The sequence below is a fragment of the Protopterus annectens genome, chromosome 15.part0, assembly GCF_019279795.1.
Source record: "Protopterus annectens isolate FY-2018-M chromosome 15.part0, PAN1.0, whole genome shotgun sequence".
Taxonomy (NCBI): Eukaryota; Metazoa; Chordata; order Ceratodontiformes; family Protopteridae; genus Protopterus; species Protopterus annectens.
Window position 1 is genome coordinate 376,251,667 of NC_056749.1, and position 7,064 is coordinate 376,258,730.

The window sequence follows — 7,064 nt, forward strand, 5'->3', positions numbered from 1 at the left end:
CAAAGGCTTTATTTGCGTCAAGTATCAAAGCGTAGATAGGATCTCGGCTCTGTTTAGTTAGTTGCATCATTGATTCTAGTATTATGGTGTTGTCCCATGTGTGTCTGTTGCTCATAAATCCATTTTGCTCTGGAGAGATCAGGTCATTCAACACATCTTTCAATCTAGTAGCTAGGATCGAGGATAAGATTTTAATATCCACGTTTATAAGTGATATTGGTCTATAGTTATTAGGATTCGTATCGTCCATTGAAGATTTGGGAATTAGGATAGTTTTTGATAGGTTAATGTATGGATCTTTAATGCCATTGACAGCTATGGATTTAAACAGGTCTAGTAAGATAGGAGCTAGAGTGGCTTTATATGATTTATAGAATTCAGATGGGAAGCCATCGGGACCCGGGGCCTTTCCTGTTTTCAGTTTGTCAATAGACTCTATGATTTCAGTAATGTTAAACTGGGCTCTAAGTTTATCTTTCTGTAGTTCAGTGATCTTTGGAAAGTCAATCATATCTAAAAAATTTTCCATCTCTTCTTTGGAGGCCGTGTGGCTGGAGGTAGAATAGATCTCCGAGTATATTTGGTGAAAAAGGTGCAAGATATGTTCATCCGATCTATAGATTTGATTTTCATGTTGAATACAAGAAATTTTTGGGGACCTAGGTGCGTTCGAAATGATTCTCGCCAATGCCTTGGAGGGGGTCTGAATATGCTCTGAGAATTTCGCTATATATCTAAATTCCCAAAAAGATAGATTAGATTGGTGATATTCAAATAATTCTTTTTGTTTAGTCAGTAGTTTCTTTTCTACGGTCTCAGAATATCCATCTAGCAGTTTTTTGTCTAAACTATCAATTTCAGCCTGTAGGTCTCCTAATTTTTTAGTACGCTGTTTCTTAAGAAAACTCGCTTTTTTAATAAAGATACCTCGAAGCACGGTTTTAGTTGCAGCCCATCTGATATCCAGGGAGATAGGTTCATTTTGTTTATTACAATACAGATCTTTAAGAGCCATTCCAATTTCATTCCCCAGGGATCTATCGTTTAAAAGATTGCAATTCAGAGACCAGTTATAAGTTGTAGAGGTATTTAATTGAGTTAAGCTAACTTCTAGAGTTATCTTCGAGTGGTCTGACAGGAAGCGGGGCTCGACCGTATACTTGACTTTCCTATTTTTCAGTCCTTCTGAGATCAAAAAATAGTCAATTCGGGACCAGGAGTGGTGGCATTTAGAAAAGTAAGTAAAGTGGTTATGGCTATCTTTTAAAGCGATGGAGCTGGATGCAATTGGGTCCCATAGACCAAAATCATCGATCATGTCAGATAAAACTTTACAGGTTATGGTATTGCTATGTATATCTCTCCCTTTACGATCCACCTGCGGGTTAATGACCGTATTCCAGTCCCCCCCAATTATTAGGATGTGCTTTGGGAATTTAAGCAGAAGATTATAGATCCCAGAAATAAATTCTGATTGTCCGGAGCATGGCCCATAGATATTAAGGAATAATATCGGTTCAGTTATTGGTTGAACATAGCCAGTGAAATAGCACCATCTCCCCTCTTGGTCATTCCCTTTTGATATTATTTGTATCTGAGAGGGTTTTTTGACAATAATAGCCACCCCTTTTGAGTTGTTAACCGAGCCAGAGGAAACAATATCATTAATCCATGCTCTCCTCATATCATTTGCCCAGTCAGTAGTTAGCAGATGCGTCTCTTGCAAAAAGCAAACATTACATTTAGACTTGAGTAAAATATGCATTACCAGTTTTTTCTTTTGGTAATTGTTCAGTCCCCGAACATTCCAGGATGACACTGTCATTATATTAGGATTATTAGCCATAATGTCTTTTAATAATTCTTCTAAGCATATTAAGTGTAAGTTTACAAATGTTTTTATCAAATAATAGGAGAGTAGTATGGGCGCTGAAGCACCATAAAGTTAAGGCAGTAAATATCAAATGCATGGCACTAAAATCCCTCAATCCTACTACCGTGCATCCCCACCTCCCTATAGCAATTGATGGAAAAGGTACGTGTGACATTGTAGTTAGATTAAACAGTAAACAATATATACAATATTTACAAAATCTATACAAGTTCTTAGTAGGTCCAAGTTTGGACATCATATCCCTTCTTAAAATCCTTAAGGCTTCCAGGAAAATATCTACAAATCATGAGCTTAATCAAGCTAGCACCGGGCTCCCACATACAGTGTAAGGCTATGCTGCTAAATATATATAAGGTGCCCGTAGGTAATTTATATGTGTATACCATATATAGATCATCAGGCAGATATATTTTACAGTCCAGTAGAAGATCTCCGTAGCTATTTAGCTGGCAGCGAGCCACAGGAAAAGGGAAAAAGAAAAAGTCAATTACTTTGTCACTTCACAGTTAACTATATACACAGCCTGCATGGATTCATGGGGTAATTTAAGGTAAGAGTGAGTGGTTAATGTATACAGTGTAGTTGACTCACTATCGACAGTTCCAATTAACAGGTCCGATGTTGCAGCATCTTTATTCTCCGCTCAATCTGCTTTTTAGGTTCTTCAGACATGCAGTATAGACTTCAGATACCACTCGGTTTCTCATAGTGTGAGCATGCCTCGGGAATTTCCTGCATGTGTACGCCATTAGAAGCAGACTATGCGTCACCCTTATAGGAGTCGTGCAGTGAACCATCTAGTGAGACCAGAGTTCCTAGGACGCGATTAGGCATAAAGCTTATTTCGTGTATAATATAATATGTTAATGTTTGTACAGACAGTAGTATCCTAGCTAGATAGTTTTAGGGTGTTAGCGCACGACTCAGATGGGTACCAGAAGCGGAGTAATGCTCAAAGGAGCATAATCGGGTGGAAAATGTTTGGTATGTGTATAGCGTTTTCTATCTGATATTGCGGTTGTATCTGGGCTATATCTGGTTTGTGTATCTCAGTGAGTTTATTAATGCTGGCATAAATCCGAGCTTTGGAATATCTTGATCGCGCTGGTTTATATTCAGTTAGTTGCGTAGTTTCATATCAGATTGTTATTAGCTCTGATGTAGGTTTACATATTCAGGTGGAGGGAGTCGCGCCGAAACATTTAGTAAAAATGTTTTTGGCTTCAGCCGGAGAAGACATTTGCAGTTTGGATCCCAGGTAAGTGAAGATCAATGTTGAGGGAAACCTCATCTGGAACTGGATTTTCCTTTGTAAAAGTTCCGCACAGTAAGGAGCGAGTTTACGGCGCATCTCCCGAATCTCTAGAGGTAGGTCTTGGGAGATTATTAATGAATGGCCATTCCAGACAAACTTTTTATTTTTTTTATAAGCTAATATAATAGCTTGGACGTCCTGAAAATTTAACATTTTAATATAGATTGGTCTTGGCTGCGCAGATATCTGTTGGCTCCGGAGAGCTCTGTGCGCTCTTTCGATGTGGTACTTATGCGCAGGGTCTGGATTTTTACATAGACTTATGAAAATTTGTGTGCAGACTTCAATTAGTTGGTTAGATTCGTATTTCTCACTCAAGCCACGTATCACCAGATTATTTCTTCTGCTTCGTGCCTCTAGGTCGGTGATCTTAGCTTGCATGGTACTGATAGTTTTGTCCCTGGTTTGGAGAGCTTCTTTAGTAGCAAGAATCTCAAGTTCATTCGCTTTAGATTTTTCCTCCACAGACTCTAGTCTGCCAGCAATTTTTTGCAGAGAGGTGTCAAATACAGTAAATTTTGCCGAAAGTTCTTGTATGGCATTTTGAAGAGGTAAGAGAGCGTTTTTTAGTTCATCAATGGGTTGTATGTTGTCTGGTTTACCTCTAGTCGGGTCTTTGGAGAGCTCCGGTAAGGTTTTAGAAGATCTTAGCCTCTTTGGGTCTTTCTCCGGTGAGGTGATGATAGCAGATATTTTGGCTTTGGTGGCTTGCGTGTCCATGCTCTCAGATTCTCTTGGCATTTTAGATCTCTCAGACATTGGGTGTGTTTCTTCGGGTTTGCTCAGTATGTGGTTATACCGGTCAGGCCTCTAATGACCGCGTGGTGAAATAAGAAGCGCACACCAACAGTTAATTTAAGTTTTCAGGAACCCACAGGATCGCTGTAGAGTCTCCAAATAGGTTCCCTGTAGCTTGTTAAAGTTTAAGGTAACAAGTGAAGCGTAGAGAGGTCTAGATTTCCCAGATTAAGCTGTGAAACTGATGTTGGGTCCTGGAGCATCAAGGAGAGGGTACCGATTAAATGCCCACCATCTTGGATCTGAGGCATTCCTGTTGTTCTTATTTTTCACATCATTAACATGTTCATATATTCCCTGTTTTAATTTCCTTTCAGTCTTTCCGACATAGAATGCTGTACAGCGGACACAATTTGCCAAATATACCAACCCTTTGGAGTCACATGTAGTGTATGATTTACCATGAATCAATCTATTCCTAGCTTCCAGAACTACTTTACCATCATTCTTAATATGAGGACATTGGGAACATCTGCCACATTTAAATGCTCCCACTTTGCCCCGGTTTGATACACTGTGAGTTTTATGGTCCATCAATTCTTTCAAATTTTGTCCATTCCTAAAAATACATTTAAACTGGACACTAATCAATCTATTAAGATCTGTTAGACTAGAGAACCTGCTCAATTACTTTTCCAGAATATTTTAACAACATAGGCATCCCCATTGAATTCAGTTACAAAGGCTAGTTCAAAATTGCTGGGCAAACTAGTGCTGTCTAAATTCTCTGCTCCTGTGGTAAACTAAATACCTATAATTGAGGTAAACATGTTAGTACGTCCCTTTTTCACCTCAGCATATATCTTATCTATCAGGTGGATTGGATAGCCCCTATATTTAAACATGATGATTAATAAATTACATTGCACTTCAAAATCAACTTAATAACACATTAACACAAAAAAAAATGAGTATTGTAAAGGGTCAGTTTGTCAGGATCAGTAGGATGACCTTTGATGAATGACGATCACATCTATGAAGATGTCTCAGACCATCTGCAGAGGTATGTAGCACCGCACATGCAGTTCAGAATCAAGGATGCTGTTTGAGGTTTTTGGCTTGCTTTTCTGACTGTAAAGTTGACTGGTTTTGTGTCCGGATGCCTTTTTTGTAGCGATCGTATCTGATTATGCCTCCAGGTACATCAGATGGTTCATTTTCACCACAGTAGTCAAATTGGCTTGATGCGAACTCTGAATGTTGGTGGTCTACATCTAAAGCATGCGTTTTGGACAAGCACTCTAAAGGAATGCTTGTACTGTTTTGCTTGTAAACGTATAGTCAACTAAACATATCGGTAGACATGAAGTCTGATTAGCAACAGTGAATGTTTATAACTCTACAGTTCTAGTTACTTGTGCAGAGAGGACCTAGAAACAAGTTGCTAAAACAGTACATATTATTACATTTCGTTTTCTATCTCATATTGCTGTTATAACTATAGGATATCTCTGACAAGCCTGGCTATCTGTTCTTTGAATTCAACTGATGTTTTGTTAAACCTTGGTTACATATTATATACACAGAGAGATTAGTTAACAATTGTATAGTTCTGTTTCTGCCTGTATCATTGCCTGAGACTGCATCATCCACTGTCGTATTCTAAGTTCTTTGACGTGTTACTGTTAAGGCAGGTTAACATCGCACCTCTAAGTAGAACGGTAAGCATTTATAAATCTATTGTGTATTACTAACTAATGCAGGCAGTATCCTATGAGCACAAGCAGCTCACCATTTAGTTAGCTGTGCACTGAAACATAAATAGCTATACTGTGTGCGAGTTTATTACTCAGACTGTTTTGAGTCATAATCCTAACATCTGAATTGGCTAAAAAAATAAGGATTTTATCATGCTTTCCCTAATCACTAGAGTACTGCTGCCTTAAAAGGATTTACTCTTATATTTCTTAGTCCCCCCCTTTTGCTCTGAACATATAGGTAGCTGTAGTGCTGTGTAAGTCTCCTGCTTACAGTCTATCTCAACTCACAGTTCTACAAATATTTGAACTGCCCACTATTTGAGACTTTTGTTATTGTTTCTCCTACTTGCTATTAACCTCAAGCCTTAACAGGGAAATCCCTTATATTTCCTAGTCACTTTTAATCACCCCGTCTGACCAGTTGTGCAACTAAAAGCAAGATTGGCCAGTAGACGGTGGTATCTTCCTGTAAAGTGCACCAAACACTGAAATAATTGTTTGATCCAAAAACTATAGGTGGCAGACAAGATAAATGGTTCACTCAAGAATAAAATAAAATATATATTCCAATAACGGAATGTATAGTGGTCCAGGCCGGGGTGGAGGCTGGCCACGTGGACCACAGTTCCAGATTTGGTCCGGAATGTTTGTTGTGGGCACTTTTGCAGTTATACACCTGATGAAACAGTTGGTGTTGCTACGAGGGCAGTCACGGTGGACGTTTTGGGGTGGATCTGGGGGGGTGTTTTGTGTGGCTGGCTTCTACCTTGGTTTGGTTCATCATATTTTTTGTTACAGAAATAATTGCACTGCTTCATCTTAACCCGTCTCTCACCTTACTCTAAATTGTACAACTGTAACACAACTAGTTTGATTAGTTGCAGCATAGCTAAATGCTATATCACTACTGAGTTAAAGCTAGCTCATACTCTTATAATCCTACCTGCCCACCCATTGTCACTATTGATTTTCAAGATTTAGAGATAGAGAGTAACAATGCATGTATGTGTATATATATGTATATACACACATGTGTGCCTATGTGTATTTTTATGTGTTCATCTCTGCTCAAGGCGACGGAGGTAACAACAGGTGAAACAACAATCTGCTGTTGGATTGCTGAGAGATCAATGTTGAGGCAATCAATCTGGGTAAAGCAATTATCTGGAAATGTGCTAGGTGTATATTGTTGTTTATCTTATATTGTGTCATAAATATGTATTACAAACCTAGCTATTCCTTAGCTGTTATGCACATTTTACCTGTGCCACTTTTTGTTGAGATTGGTATAGATATATGTTCTACAGTTGACATCAGAATTGTTAGGGTGCGGATGTCAGAAAAAGACACGGAGCTC